Raw genomic sequence first — 17,481 nt, forward strand, 5'->3', positions numbered from 1 at the left:
CCTACCGCATCAATATAATCCCACTTCATACCAGACACTTACCAACAGATTCAGGACTGGAACCGGACGCGTTGAGGCATATCGGACGGATTCGTAATCGGAAGCAGACATGCTAAACTCTGGCGGGTGGATTCATAATCAAAAGAAGAGATACGGAAGTATGTCAGACAGATCTGAGATCAGAGTCAGATGTATAAATAGGTATCGGACGGATTTCGAAATCGGAATCAGGCTTACAGAAATGTATCATACAGAGTCGCACTTAGAATCAGACATGCGGAGATGTATCAGACAGATGCGTGATCACAATTAGACGTACAGAGGCACACCAGACGGATTTATGTCCGGAGTCAGAAATACAGAGGTGTGTCAGACAGATTGGTAATCGGAGTTAATCGTACAAAGATATGTCAGACAGAAACGTATTCGGAGTCAATCATACAAATCGTCTTGGGTGTCGCTTATCGACTCTTTCAAAGATTCTGCTTACTCGCTTTACTTATCTCTCTCTTACCCTACTATCCATACTCTTTTTCCTTTAACAACTATCGTCATACCAGACTAACTTACGATGTAATTGGGCGTTTTCTATCCCCTGACAACATTCGGGTCGTCGCTGACTGTTATCCAGATTCGCTAAATTTTCCGAGTGATACCACATCGGACTGTGTGGTGTTTGTAAAGGCACTAATTACTCCATACATTCTCTTTTCCTTTAGATTACCCCAAACTTTCATTTATATCAGTCATACCTACACTTGTGCAAAACTTTGCATTACTTCCCAGGGGGTCACCCATCCCAGAATTGCTCTGGCCTGAGCACGCTTAACTCCGAAACTTTCATGCATTTCGACGCGTTAGGGCAGATATAATTTCGTCGATCGCCCCGCACGACCTTTGTCACGTAATTTTAGAGCAAATCGGGGTCTTCGCAAATTTTCGGAAAGTTTTTGTAGCGGGTCCCACCCCCGGCTAAGTCGTACCACTACCATGTCGCCTTTCTGAATCTTAAACATTCACTTTCATACACATATACATATGATTACAGATAACCCACATATTTAAGTCTTCGTCACACGAATTCCGCCTCCAAATAATCGGTGGAATCTGATAAAATGTCACCGCAAGGTGTTCTTCGGCCACCGACAGAAGGAACTAAAGTCTGACAAGTATCGCGGGACCTTTTTGTACTTAATCTACATGTTTACCTCCATATCCCTGGAAAAATTTGGGCAGAGTTTCCTCTATATTTCTTACTATCTGGAACCTGTACACCAGAAATACCAGCCATGCCGCACAGGGCTAACACAGATATACTCACATACATATCATATCATGTCGTATCGCAGCCACACGGGGCTGATAACTTCAAATAAGAATTATAACGCCGTCGACACTTACCACACGTGCCCCACTCAAATGGCATCGGAGGCACTTTCCTGTTTACTTCCATCCAGGATTTCCAAAATCACTCTGACGGTGGGGACATTTAGTCGCCCTTGTCTTGGGTCACTAGATCTCTAATTCCTTTAAATTTCCGTCGTCTTCATAGAACAACGTCTTACAAATATCATACACACATAGGAAGTTCTAAAAACTCATACACTTATAAATAATCAATATCGAGTCTGACCTGGGGAGCTGCCGTGAGAGGTATGTCCACTATCATCCACGTCTGCCTGCTCCCTACCTATGCGGTCTCCATTATCACTCGCATCCGAATCGGAGGGGTATGGACGATCAGACAAATCCCGGCCCACTGGTGACCCAGGCCAAGAACAGGAGAAATCCATAGCACTCTCCGAGGTGGCCGGGCTATCAAGGTTCTCCCTAATAATAAGAGCTGGTGCATACTTGAAAATCTCCTCCTGCGTCATCCCAGAAGAATGCTCCGAAGGGCCTGCCTCATGACTATCCTCCTCCTCGGAGGTAAGAAGCTCCGGAGGGGTCATCGCCAAATCCTCCGAGATATCTGTATCGTAGCCATCCTCCACGGGATCCTCTGCTCCAGGGTTCGGAGACTCTGGAGGAGTCGTAGATGGGTCCTCCGACGGATCCGTATCGTAGCTATCCTCCGGGGAATCCTCCGAAGGACCCGTCTCGATCGAGTAACTGGGGCCCTGCCTACTCGGCCCCGGTGATAGCCTGGGGGCCTTCTTAGCACCCCCATCCTCATCGTCGGAAGCCGTCCTCTTCATTCTTCACCAACCTGCAATCACCTGCAAGGAGCGGGTCAGATACATTTCCCCCAAATACCGACACTTCTGCTCTTTGGAGCCTCGTTGTAGGTACAGCAATTCGCAAGGGAGAATCATCCTAATCATACCGCTTTATCGCACGATCTAAGAATCCAAAGAAGGGTAACATCCTAAATGCCCTGTAGCTTCCTGTTTATAGATGTGGTGCACAACACATCGATAAACAAGACTCTACTAGACACGGCCTGTAGACATACCGAGGACTAACCGCTCTGATACCACTTTTGTCACGACCCAAACCCCGTGGGCCGCGACTGGTACCCTAACTGGGTACCCATACGTACCTACCTGATCGAATTCGAACCATACAGATTTTTTTTTTTTTTTTTTCTCCAAACCCGAAATGCTCTCTCTTGCTCTCTACTCTTTCTCTTTGATTTTTTTCTTGAATGAGCGAAAATGTCGGATGTAACACATAACACCTAAATCTATCATATTAAGGTGGTGTAGGAGAAAACCGGACACAAACCAAATACGCATCACTGAACAAACACGACCCATGACCCACATACATGTCTACAGGCCTCTAATACAGAAAACAGAATCATATGACGGGACAGGGCCCCGCCGTACCCCAGAATAATCATAAACACAAAGATATATACAACTGAAGGGTCTGTACCAAAAGATGGGCTCCGGACCAAAGGAGCACTACAGACAGCAGACTGTGTATCTAGGCTGGCGGATCACCACAATAAGCGTCTGTACCTGCGTGGCATGAAGCGCAGCCCCCGAAGAAAGGGGGTCAGTACGAAATATGTACCGAGTATGTAAAGCAGGGAATACAGGAAACAGAATATACCGGATCAACAGTACAAAAGTAAATACATTATCCAGATTATCAAAGCGCTATTTCCCGATCACTAATCACGTATGCAGATGTCATATGTCAGAAAAGTGCAGACTAGGAATATCAGAATAATTATTTCCCAAATACAGATCATCTGAGCCGAAGTCGTATGTCAGAAGAAGTGCAAATCCATAATGTCAGAATGCTTGTTTTCCAGACACAGATCATATATATCAAAGTCATAGGTGAGAAGAAATACAGAGGATACAGAATACCAGAGAGCTTACTTTCCAAATGCAAACCGTGCATATCAGAATCGTATATCATATATGTGCGTATGACAGATCTCGACCCTTTCGTGAGGGACGCGGTGGACAGAATCATATAGCAGATCCCGGCCCTTAGTAAGGGACGCGATAGACAGAATCGTCAAATACCAAAAACAGATATCATATATGCATGTAACAGAGCCCGTCCCTTTGGTAAGGGACGCGGTGAACAGAACTATCAATGCCTGTCAGAATCATATAACATATATGCAGATAACAGATCCCGGCCCTTTACTGAGGGGAGCGATAAATCATATGTCATGTATGCATGTAACAGAACCCGGCCCTCTGCTGCGGGACGCGGTGAATCACATATCATATGCCATCCTGACCACCGCCCCGTATCATCATAAACATACATATAACAGAACTCGGCCCGCAGGAGAGAGGGACGCGGTGAACAATGCAGAGAAGATGCACGATAACTGTTATATCCCGTGTTTTCACACGTTGGGAAAAATTTGGAGATATCCTTGACTTGTAAGAAATAAGGTCATAATTAATTTTTATTTGACATTGGAGTTGTGCATGAAAGGATAGAGTCATGAAAGTGTGGGACAAGGCTAAGGGCAATTTTGGAATTTTGGAAATTAGTTTCGGGAATTACAAGATGTGATTCACAAGTTAATGGGCTTGTAAAATAAGAAGCAAAATTTGGGCCCAATCTCAAAGAGGTGGCCGGCCATGTGGAGGCCCAAACCCACCCCTTTTATTAAACATTTTACATGTGCTATTAATATATATGAAGGGATCCTTATCCTTTAGTTGGTTCAAGAAACTTAGCACAAAAAAAAAACAAGAGAAGCTAGACCAAGAAGGAGAAGCTCTCGGCTTGGCTATGGAAAATTGACTATCCAAAATATTATCCAAAAAATTTGTGTCTTGTGATTTTTATACTAAGTTGAGGTCCCTTTTTGACTTGGTGTAGTTGCTTTGGAAGAAAGGAGCCTTGATTCTTCAAAGTGACCACTTGATCAAGTGAAGAAGACTAAGGTAAAAGGTGAGAATTTATCCCTAATCTTTGTACTATTAAGTCTTATTTGTGTTGTAGTATATAGAAGTGTGTTGATTGTGTGGAAAAATAGAAGTTTGCAAAATGGGTTTGGGGTATGGTTTGTAGCTGTGGGCATGTGTGTGTTGTGTGGTGATAATGTGTTGGATTTATGTTATATTCAAGTTATGATTGTGATGAAATGCATATTGGGATTGAAAGTTGAATGATTTAGTTGAACTTGCCAAAGAAGGCTTGTGGCCGTGACCTATGTTGAAGTTGGGATGGAAATGAATTAAGTTGTTTAGGGTGTTAGTGTGTTATTGTGATGGTTGCAATGTAAATGAAGTTAGAATGATATAAGTTTGTATTGAATTAGAATGTAGAAACTTATGTCGTTTTAGTATGACTTTGATGGAAAGTTGTATATTATGTATATCGAGTGTATAACTTGAGGAAAACGATATGAAATGTTTCTAGAACTATATGGTGATGATCTTGATTGTTGATGAATGTGAAATTATTGATATTAGTTGAAAGTTGGGTTGAAATGAAGGTTATGTCAACTTGTTAGGAAGATGACTAGTTGAAGGATATTTGTGTTTTTAATGTTCGTTGTTGATATTGATGTTGTCGTTTGGGTTGTTGTTGATGATTTCTAGCTGAGTTGAATTCTCGGGGTGCTATATGTATAGGGGAAGTGCTGCCGAAATTTCGGTAGACAAATATGCATTAAGTTGAAACTTTGGTATTCATAACTCACAATTGGTAAACTTGACCAATTACAGATTTTTGACGAAACGGGAAGTGAGTTTGGAAAGGCGTAAAGAGCTTGAAAGGTATGTAAAGCAACCCCAATTCTTCCCTTGGCATGCCCTTAGTGTGTTAGGGTCGGATCCGGGCCTCGAAAGACTTCTTGGCCCTCGGAATCCGCAAGAGAAATTCTCCGTTTTTTCCTTCAGTAGAATTGAACCATTTTGGTATGCTTTTCTTGAAATTATGCAATTTTGTTCTAAATTACTTGGAAAGTCATAGAATGTCTGTAGAACCTTTTTAGGTGATACCATAAGCTTAGAGGGCATAATTTGAGCCCGCCGCCTTGTTTGTTCCGAGGCGGGCCCACTATTCCCGGTTTTGCCCTTAATGTACTAAAGCTTCCCTTTTAAGCGATTTTTGAAAGAAATGTTTTGACTATCCTACTAATCGCCTAATAAACATTGTTTTAAATATTCTATTAAATCTTATAAATTATTTTGACACCCGGAATGACTTCGGGAAGGTAATACTTCTGTAATTTATTATGATATCCGAAATGCATTTATTATGATCCCGTCCGACTCCATTGGATTTGTTTGGCTTTGATACGCTTCATCGAGTCTTTGAAAACATTTATGATATTTTTAAATTGCATTAGTCTCTCACTACTCCATTCGTGGATGTCCCAATGTTTCCCACACTGAGCCCGGGCCAGGATATGTTGTCAAGCGTGATCCTTTGCATTGTTCGTCGTGCCTCGATGTGAGGGGGCAGGTATACGCGTACATGGGTTTGTGGAGTATGCTGTGCCATGTACGTTTGTTCTGATATGATTTGCTATGGATATCTGATTTGATATATTATGTGACGGGGTTATGCCCCATTCTGATTCTTCTGTGTTGTGGCACCAGCGTCGGGAGGGTGGCCACATTCTGTCTACCGAGTCCCTTGGCAGGGGCCGGATTTGATATGACATATGTTTCTGTACACACTCTGCATGTTTTGAAATTATGTATCTGATACTTTGGATTTTCTGTTTATTTTCTGTATGTCCTGCACCAGTTATGATTTTGTCTCCATACTTCAGGCTTTACATATTCAGTACATATTTCGTACTGACCCCCTTTCTTCGGGGGCTGCGTTTTCATGCCGCGCAGGTACCGACGACAGGTTTGCTGATCCGTCCGCTTAGGATCTTATTCTGCCATTTGGAGTGCTCTCTTATTCAGAGCCATCTTTTGGTATAGTCTGTCACTTCTACATATGTATATTCTCGTTCATGGGTACGGCGGGGCCCTGTCCCGTCATATGAGTTTGTCGATCTGTTTAGAGGTCTGTGGACATGGTTGTGGGTTGGGGTCTTTCTGTACAGTTGTGTACTTATGTTGTGTTTGGGCGATCCCATTCGCCGCGGCGGCCGGTCCGCATATATTTAAATGTTGCTTTGTTGGCCCTGTGTGGCCTTGTTGGTATTTTCTGCGTGCAGGGTATATGGGATAGTCCGTAAAACAACGGAAACTCTGCCGAAATTTTTCTGGAAATTAATTAAATTTGAAATAAAGCCTTGTCGGCTTCTGCCATATACTAGAATGTGTTTGAGTGCCCAGATCGGGCACTAGTCACGGCCTACGGGGTTGGGTCGTGACAAAAGTGGTATCAGAGCGGTTCGTCCTCGGAATGTCCACAGACCGTGTCTAGTAGAGTCTTGTTTATCGGTGTGTTGTGCACCACACATATAAACAGGAGGCTACAGGGCATTTAGGATCCTACCCTTCTTTCTGTCTTAGATCGTGCGATAGAGCTGTGTTATCAGGATGATTCCTCCCTAACGAATTGTTACATTTGCAGTTATGCCTCCAAAAAAGGCGACAGCGGCCCAAAAGGCCAAAGCAGCAGCTGTGGGAGAGACTAGTCAGGCCCAGAGGGTTACCAGGGCCCCTGCACATATTGCTCCTGATATTTTTCCCCCGGCAGAGGGCTCTTCCATACCGCCACTTGTAGAGGAGGTTGGAGCAGCAGCAGCTGCAGGTCGAGGGGCGGCTCCACCGCCAGCTCCCGAGATTCCAGTACCTGAGCCCCCAGCTCCACGGCCAGGCACTGAGGATCAGTCCATGAGAGAGGCAGTCCAGCTATTGACCAGACTTGTGGCAGGACAGGTTCAGAGGCACGGATTGGGAGGTGACCGGGCTTACAGACGTGACAGTTCGAGAGCCCGTGAGTTCTTGACTTGTGGTCCTCCAGAGTTCTTCGGGACTAAGCCCGAGGAGTATCCTGAGGAGTTTATCAGGAAGATGCGGCGCACTTTACAGCTAATTAATGCTTCCGAGACAGAGTCAGTTTGTTATGTCCCGTATTTTCATACGTCGGGACGTTTTAAAATAAGTGCGACGAGTTAAAGGCAAGACTATCTTAAGATATGAAGTAGAGATTTTAACTTCCGGTTTCGTGTCGAGTCACAATTTATCCACAACTTTCGTGTGGCATTAAACGAGTAATGGAAAATTGGGATTAAACTAACCATAATTGGATTAAAAAGTGGGATTGGAAAGAAAAAAAAAATCAGTCCACTTTATGCCTTGTTTGGCCGTGCCATGTAAGGCTTTGGTCAAAGAATCTTGACCCAATTTAGTGTAATCCACATGGCCAACTCAATGAGGGGAACATATTGACACAAAGTCTGATCACTCCACACCTTCACAACATAATTTTCATCACCACAAGTCAAGAAACATTTAGAGATAGAAAGAGTAGAGAGAGGTGCTCTCGGCTAAGAGCTAGCCGAGAGGGTGGGGTGATATTGTGCCCAGAAATTCCAGTTTTTCTCCATCAAAACTATCCCTCATCTAGTGTGTAAGAAAGTGTATTAGTTGTTGAAGAGAAACAAGAAAGTGAAGCACTCAATAGAGTTGAAAATTCGGCCAAGTGAAGCACAAGATTGAAAGGTAAGAATGTTTGTTGTTTCTTGTGTTGCATGATGATTTGAATGTATAGTTCATGCATGTTGTTGTTGGATTGTGGTTGTAGTTGAAGTAGAGAGTGAGCCGTGTGTGAGGTGAGTTTATGACTGATTTCATTGTGCATGTATTGTTAGTGAATTGAATATGTATCAACATATGTAAATGAACAAAGATTGTGGGAGTTTGGTTGTGATGTTGCATGTTGGCTATTGGACTGTTTTTGCTCGAATTTAAAATGAATCATGTGTTGAAGATTCTGATGAAGTCATGCTTAATCTTGTTGAACATGTATTGGAAATGAATTGAATGCATTGTAGTTGGATAAACGAATGAAAATCATGAAGTTGGAGTAGTTGTGATGAAACCGGGTAGGGGGCTGTTTTTGACGAATTCATGGACTGTTTTGGGCTATAATTTGATTGTTGTTGTTGTGGACATTGTAGTGTATTGTATGCATGTTGAATATGTAAATTAAGGTGTTCAAGAAACGAATTATGTTGAGGGGTAGGGGCAGTCCAAAAACCGTGGACAGTTTTAGGGATTAGAAGTGAAATTGTGTGTGTTGAATGTTGGTTTTTGTTGCAAACGTGTAGTGAATGTAAAATGCCATGATTCAAGTTAAAACTGAACTGATTGTGGGCTGTTGTAAGAGTGAAGATGATGCTAAAACAGTTCCAAGATTTCATGAAAGTAAAGTCATGAAAAGTGTTGTGTTGTTTGCAAGTTAAAACTGGAAAATTGCTATGTAAGAATGGAAATGATGTGTGTGTTGGGTTGCCGTGTGTATGAGACTATTTTGGGTGGTGTAGGGACTGCCCAAGTTCCCTAAGTCATGCTTAAACAAGTTTTGATCAATATATGAAATAACGACAAGCCATGTTAGCTTGTAACGCTAGTTGGGTTAAATGCGAACGAAACGTCGTTTAATTGTTAGAAAGGAGTTGTGAATGTCACAATACGTGTTGAATGCCCTTGTAGACTAATTGTAGTTCTTCACATCTTGATATAGGATAAGTATTGTTGGGCAGCAAGTACAAGTTAGAATACAACTAAACGCAAAAGGTATGTAAAGCCTATTCCTTCTTTCTTTTGGCATGTCCTAGACGTAAGAATGAAACGATATGAATTTTGGGGTAAATTCTATTCTCTAGTTCATGTATGGCTTATGAATCTATATTTCACTAATGTTATTGTCATGTACCTACAGTATGAGTGACTAATGAACGATGCATGAAAGTTCCTATACTTAAAGAATTGCACAACTAAAGACATACTTGACTTCCAAAAGCTATACCATATTAAAGTGACATATGTACATGAAGTCTAAAACGTTTCTTGTAATAGTTTGTTATGAGACTTGAAATGAACTGAAGGTGAACATTATTTTGACACTTAGAGCGGGTTAGTTGCTTATCCCTTGAGTCTAAAAAGATGATTTGCATATATGTGGTTGCTTATTATTCTGCTCGTGCTTACCGCTATATCCTTCACTAAGTCCCGGGCCAGGGTACGTTTTCGTGCGCACATTTATTATATTAATCACCGAGCCCCTCACTAGAGGGCCGGGACACGTTATGTATATATATATGATGATGATATGATGATGTGATGATATGATGATATGATGATATGGAGATGATGGTGGCCAGGAGGGCATATTCCTTATTACCGAGTCCCTCAGGAAATGGCCGGGACACGTCTATGTTTATGTTATGATGCTATGATTTTAAATTACCGAGTCCCTCATAAAAAGGGCCGGGACACGTCATGTATGTTTTATACAGAATGATTATGCAGCTTTGACTACAAAACTCTATAATAGCAATGATATGAGAATGATACAGATGAAATATGTTCAAAGGCAAGTTTTATGAAATTCTGTTGTTGCAATGCATCCTATGTACCGTGTCTCAATATAAGTCTATACTATGTTTCAAGCTTTACATATTCAGTACATATTCCGTACTGACCCCCTTCCTTCGGGGGGCTGCGTTCATGCCCGCAGGTACAGACGCTCGCTTTGGAGATCCGCCAGCTTAGATCATCCTTCAGCTATTTTGGACTGCTCCTTTGTTCCGGAGCTAGCTTGTGGTATAACCTCCTTATGTTGTGTCCGTATGTGTTTATTTGGGTACGGCGGGGCCCTGTCCCACCACATAATACGGTCGTTACTCTTAGAAGTCTGTGGACATCGGTGTGGGTCTGTTTACAGTTGTTGATGCGTTTTATGTTTTGACTTAAGTTTGGGGCGTACCCAGTTGTAATGGCAGCCTTGTCGGCTTGCTTAGGAATATATATAAATGTTGTTGTTTGATAAGTGCAACTCCTTGGGAGATGGATGACTAAGGCATACAGAACTTGACAAATCTAAATAACTCACCATCTTCTTACATACAAATGAGATCATGACATGCTAATTATAAATTATTAGAGTTAACAGATAAATATGAGTGTCCAATTCGGGCACAAGTCACGGCCTACGGGGTTGGGTCGTGACAAAAGTGGTATCAGAGCGGTTAAATCCTAGAAGTGTCCACAGACTGTGTCTAGTAGAGTCTTGTTTATCGATGTGTTGTGCACCACGTTTATAAACAGGAAGCTACAGGACATTTAGGATGTCATCTTTTCTTCTCATTCTAGATCGTGCGATAGAGCTGTATTATCAGGATAAATTTTTCCCTAACAGATTGCTATGTTTTCAGCGATGCCTCCAAAGAAGGCGACAGCCGCCCAGAAGGGCAAAGCGGTAGTTGGGGAGACCAGTGGGACCCGGAGAGTCACTAGAGCTTATTCCCAATATGTGCCTGGGATTAGAATTCAGTCAGCGAGCTCCGCTACACCATCACTATCAGAGGAGCCTAGGGCAGCAGCAGCTGCAGGTCAGGAGACAGACTTACCACCAGCTCCTGCGGCTCCAGCAACCGAGCCTCCAGCTCCCCAGCCAGGGGCAGAGGATAGGGCTATGCGTGAAGCAGTACAGTTATTGACTAGGTTGGTATCGGGACAGGCTCGCAGACGTGGGTTAGGAGGTGATGATGCGGATAGACGCGACAGTTTGAGGGTTCGCGATTTTCTGACTTGTAAACCCCCAGAGTTCTATGGGTCAAAGCCCGCAGAGGATCCACAGGAGTTTATTCGACAGATGCTGCGTACGTTGCGGGTGACTAAATCTTCCGAGACTGAGTCGGTCGAATTGGCTTCCTATCAGTTGCGGGATGTGGCAGTTAATTGGTATGAGTCCTGGGAGTTGTCCAGGGGTGAGGATGCTCCACCAGCAGTATGGGACGAGTTCGTAGAAGCTTTTCTGGGTCAATTTCTGCCTCCAGAGACGAGGCGAGCCAGAGTTGACAGATTTATACACCTGAGGCAGAATGGTAGAAGTGTTCGGGACTATAGCATCGAGTTTGATTCGCTGGCTAGGTACGCGCCCGCTATGGTAGCTGACATGGCAGATAGGGTGCATCGTTATGTAATGGGCTTGGATAATTATTTGATTGATAGCTGCATGGCAATGGCATCTCAGTCCGGTATAAATATCGCTCGAGTGCAGGCATATGCCCAGGGAGTTGAGGGTCGACAGAGAGGGCGTCGATTTGATAGGGAGCAGGACAGGGGTCAACATAAGAGAGCTAGATCAGCTGGGTATCATTCTGGTGACTTTCGTGGCGGGCAGCCCCAACAGCAGTATAGTCGATATCCTTCCCAGCCGGCACGGAGTGCACCTTCACGATTTACTGGTAGAAGGTTTGATAGCATGGGGTATTCGGGAGCTGGTCAAAGCTCCATGACTTCAGGGTTCCAGACGCACAGGAATTCGGGCCAGATGAGACCACCTGTACCCCCATGTCCTCGATGTGGCAGACGCCATCCAGGGGAATGCCGTCTTATTACTGGTGCTTGCTTTTCTTGCGGCCGTCAGGGCCATACTATGAGGGAATGTCGATTTGGGGGTGGGGCAGGTGGGCCAGCTCAGCCTACGGGATCAGTTGCGGGTTCTTCTTCTTCTTTAGTTGCTATGCGCCCTATGGGGCAAGGTATTCCGACACCAGCAGGCCGTGGCAGAGGCCGTGGAGGGGCTTCTAGTTCTGGCGGTCCTTCCAACCGCTTATATGCTTTAGCCAGCAGACAGGATCAGGAAGCGTCGCCAAATGTGGTCACAGGTACATTATCGATTTTCTCCCGAGATGTATACGCATTGATAGACCCCGGTTCCACATTATCATATATTTCCCCTTTTGTTGCTAGTAAAATTGGGATAAAATCTGAACCTATAGAACCATTTGAGGTAGCTACACCAGTAGGGGATTTTATCTTGGCAGAGCTAGTATATAAAGATTGTTTGGTAGTCATATGTAATCGCTGTACCAGGGCAGATTTGATAGAGTTAGCTATGACTGAGTTCGATGTTATTATGGGGATGGATTGGTTAGCTTCCTGCTATGCTAACGTTGATTGCCGAGGCAAATTAGTTCGGTTTCAGTTTCCAGGGGAACCAATTATAGAGTGGAGGGGGAACACAGCATCGCCGAGGGGTAAGTTTATTTCATACCTCAAGGCAAGGAAGATGGTTAGAAAAGGCTATATTTATCACCTGGTTCGTGTGCATGACTTGAAAGCAGAATCACCGACTCTACAATCTGTCCCGGTGGTTAATGAATTTCCAGGTGTATTTCCAGATGAACTTCCAGGCCTTCCTCCTGAACGTGAGATAGAGTTCACTATAGATGTATTGCCAGACACTCAACCTATATCTATTCCTCCTTACAGAATGGCACCTGCAGAGTTGAGAGAATTGAAGGAGCAACTGAGAGATTTGCTGGAAAAGGGTTTCATCAGGCCCAGTACATCACCTTGGGGAGCACCAGTATTATTTGTACGGAAGAAAGATGGGTCGCTGCGAATGTGCATTGATTATAGGCAGCTGAACAAAATCACGATAAAGAACAGATATCCCCTCCCCAGGATTGATGATTTATTTGATCAGTTGCAGGGTGCTAAATGCTTCTCAAAGATAGACTTGCGGTCAGGTTATCACCAGGTGCGGGTAAGGGAGACAGATATTCCGAAGACTGCATTCAGGACTAGATATGGACATTACGAGTTTAGAGTGATGTCTCTTGGGCTGACCAATGCTCCAGCAGTGTTCATGGACTTGATGAACAGGGTGTTTAAGCCATTCCTTGACTTGTTCGTGATTGTATTCATTGATGATATTCTGATCTATTCACGATCGGAAGAAGAGCATGCAGAGCATTTGAGGACAGCACTCAGGGTACTCCAGCTCCAGAAGTTATATGCTAAGTTCTCTAAATGTGAATTCTGGTTGACTTCTGTAGCAATGCTGGGGCATATTGTTGGAGCAGATGGTATTCGGGTAGATTCGCAGAAAATTGAGGCCGTCAAAACTTGGCCTAGACCTACGACGCCTACTGAGGTACGTAGTTTTCTGGGGCTGGCAGGGTATTACAGGAGATTTGTAGAAAATTTTGCCTCTATTTCAGCGCCTTTAACAAGGCTAACACAGAAGGCAGCCAAATTCCAGTGGACCGATGCTTGTGAACGGAGTTTTCAATTATTGAAAGATAAGTTGACTATAGCTCCTGTTCTAACTCTTCCTGAGGGGCCAGATGGCTATGTTGTTTATTGTGATGCTTTCGGTGTTGGGTTGGGTTGCGTGTTGATGCAGCACGGCAGAGTTATAGCCTATGCCTCCCGACAACTCAGGAAACATGAGAGAAATTATCCTACACATGACCTGGAGTTGGCAGCAGTGATACATGCTTTGAAGATATGGAGACATTATCTGTATGGCGTGCATGTTGATATTTATACAGATCATAAGAGTCTCCAGTATATTTTTAAGCAGAAGGAACTGAATTTGCGACAGAGGAGATGGTTAGAGTTGCTGAAGGATTATGATGTTGATATTCTATATCACCCAGGAAAGGCTAATGTGGTAGCAGATGCACTCAGCCGTAAATCTATGGCTTGTTTGGCCGGCGTACAACCAGAAAAGAAGGAGATAGTTCGTGAGATCCATCAGCTAGCTAGTCTTGGAGTTCGTTTGGCTGATGCTGATAATGGTAGCATTACTGTACGAGGTGTTGCTGAGTCCTCTATTGTAGAAGAGGTAAAGAGACGGCAATATGAGGATCCTGTTCTGGTACATTATAGAGATACAACACTTCAGAAGGATGAGACCCCATTTAAGATGTCAGCCGATGGAGTACTACGATACAGAGACAGATTATGTGTACCTGAGATTGCAGGGTTGCGGCAGCAGGTAATGGGGGAAGCACACTATGCTCGTTATTCTATTCACCCAGGATCGACAAAAATGTATCATGATCTTAGGTGTTTGTACTGGTGGAACGGCATGAAAAAGGACATAGCAGAATTTGTGGCATACAAAGAATGAATGATTGATTATAAAACGGGAGAAAACAAGATAAATTGAGGAGGAAGGAATAAGAACGAGAATAGAGAGAGAAGGAAATACACGAAGTACGCGAGGAAACGACTAAGGATGTGACAAGTTTTATATGAATAAAGAGTGAATGCAAGTGTGAAACCAACAAGCGAGCCATGGGGCAGTAGATGAGAAAGCTTATAAGACCTTGTTAAGGGAAAGTCCAGCATAGGGATTCCTCCATGACAAAAATGATAGCCAGCAAAAAGGGGAAGTCAACTTGAAAATGAAATCAGAGGAAAGTGATATGGCAAAGTAGAAGTAGTTTGTGATTGGCATAACCGAGAGCATGAGTGATATCTTTAGCTAGATGTAAAAGACCAAGACTACAGAAAGATGAATAACGAAATAGGACGATTATTAAGAAGAGGATCAACACAATAAGGGTGAGAGGGGATGATCAAAATGAACAGAATAAGTTTTGGAAACAAAGAATGGATTGTACAAAGGTAGTATATTCTAAAGGAGAAAAGTGGATGTACTCAGTTAGGGATAGGGTTCCTCATACAAAGAATGAATGATTGATTATAAAACGGGAGAAAACAAGATAAATTGAGGAGGAAGGAATAAGAACGAGAATAGAGAGAGAAGGAAATACACGAAGTACGCGTGCTTAAGAAGTAGTTGCGTTATAATTAAAGGGAGATGCATTCCCTTCGAATATCCTGTACCAAGTTAGAACGAGTAAAGTATATGAAGTAAAGAGTCGAAAAGAAAAAGATGATCATGAGTTATGAGTTTACTGTACAACGACAAAGCGTTAGAGTAAAGCTATCATCAACGACAAATATAATATGATTATGATAAGTTTTGAAATCAGTGTTGAGTGCAAAACAAAAGTAAAAGAATAAGAGGCATGAGGGGTAATAGTGGCGTATGAGACTTAGGCTCTAGAAAATAAAGATGACGTTACAAGTGAACTTTGAGCACCGAAGAAGAGGGAAAGTGACATTATATGGATGGTAAGGATAACTGGATCTACTACTATGGTGAGCATCCCTATGGGACAAAAGTTGTTAGTTGGAGCAGATTTAGACATTGACTCATAACTACCAGATGAGCTAAGTAAAATACATCCTTGTTCGGATTGCTATATCGGTTGTATTAAATGGTTACAAGATTACAAGGTGAGTATCTTAAGACTTCACAAATGAATTATCGTAGCTATGAATTACGAGGAAATGGCATGAATAAGATGTAGTGTAGTAAGGGATGTATGAATTCAAGATTCGAAGGAGAGGCAATGGATTTGAGAATGGTACAAGTAAAACCCTTAAAGGGGGGAAGCGAGTAAAGGGAATTCAAGTGTAGAAATTGGGGAAGATGGATCCTAAAATGAGACAGATATAGTGTTACACCTCGAAAAATCTTCCGTTAGTACGCAAGTGAATGAACTAGTAAGGAGTATGAGTAAACGATGTTTTGATGAGCGAGCGATGACATTAGATGATTCTAGATGAGAGTTCAAAGATGTTAGAGATGGGGGAAGAGGATTGCCAAGAGAAGGCAAAGTATTTGATAAGCATCGGAAAGAAATTATGAGTGATGAGTTAGTAAGGGCTTAATGATGTCTTGGAGAAGAGTGATAACGTCCCTTGGATTGGTATTGAAGTGTTGAGCAAGTGTTAAGAAGGTTCCATAAGGATTGGAGATCAAACGAGACGACGAAACGAACATCGGGATCACTGGGGATTATACGAAACATACTCGCCGTATAATTTATACGATCCCTATGTTTGGGACCGTATAATCAACCCAGATTGGCCAAACTCTCTGGACCAATTGTACGACCAAACATACGGCCCGTATATTTGGTCGGGACAGATTTTGTCCAATATATGTAAGGGACCAAGGTTATTTCATTTCATTTCTTCTTGACACCCCTTCTCTCTAAAACATCTCTCTACATATATTCCACAAGTTTTCAAGGGTTTTTAGTGATCAACAACACAAAACAAGTGAATCAAATGTAAGCAAACCCATTAAAGATCATTCAAGTCAAGAAATCCAAATGGAGAAAAACTAGGGTTTTTGCTCAAGTGGAGTATTTTGACGAAGGCTTGTTCCTACAACATATAAGGTAAGATTTATGGTATTTATATGTTGTTTAAGGTATTTGGAAGTTGAAATGCTTGGATTTTAGAAGAGTATAGAAAAATGGGTCATGAATATGAATAGTGACGTTTTGAGAAATAGTTTGAATTGAATCATGATTGTTGTTGTGTTGTGACATGAATGGGTTATAAATGACATTAAGATCATCAAATGGACATTGTATGTGAATGGACGAAATCGTGTGTTATGATCTTGAATATGGATAATTGGAAGTGAATTAAGAATGTGATTAGTGTAAATGATCAAAGGCTATTGTTATGATATTGTAAATGTATTGTTGACATTTGGGAGTTGAATTATGATATGGAGGAATGTTGTATAAGTAAAGGAGATGCTGTCCGATTTTCCCTAGCTTTAGCCATTTATGCTAGTTGTCAATTCTAACGATAGTATGACCTTGATGAAGGTATAAACACAAGCGTGGAAGGGAACGTGCAAGTGTTATATAGTCGAACGAAAAGGTATTTAAGGCTAAACCTTCTTTCATAAGGCATGGTTCTTTGGCCAAACGTCTAAATCTCCTATAAGGCTAAGATTCCCTTCAAACGATTTGATTCTTCGAGCTAGTAAGCTCCCGATGCTCGATGTGCTACGATTGTACTAAGTTCCTCTTATGACGAGTAAGCCTATAGGGTAGATGTAACGATAATGACAATGATAGTAATGATGATGAGAGTAAAATGATGCTAAATATGCTTATGAGCTATTATATGTATGTGTGCCTATGAAGGGCTATAATAAGACCCCGAGCTTATGACGCCGAGTAAGAATATATGTGTATGAATATGTATAGAGTATGTATATGATTATGAAATG

The sequence above is a fragment of the Lycium barbarum genome, chromosome 8, assembly GCF_019175385.1.
Source record: "Lycium barbarum isolate Lr01 chromosome 8, ASM1917538v2, whole genome shotgun sequence".
NCBI lineage: Eukaryota > Viridiplantae > Streptophyta > Magnoliopsida > Solanales > Solanaceae > Lycium > Lycium barbarum.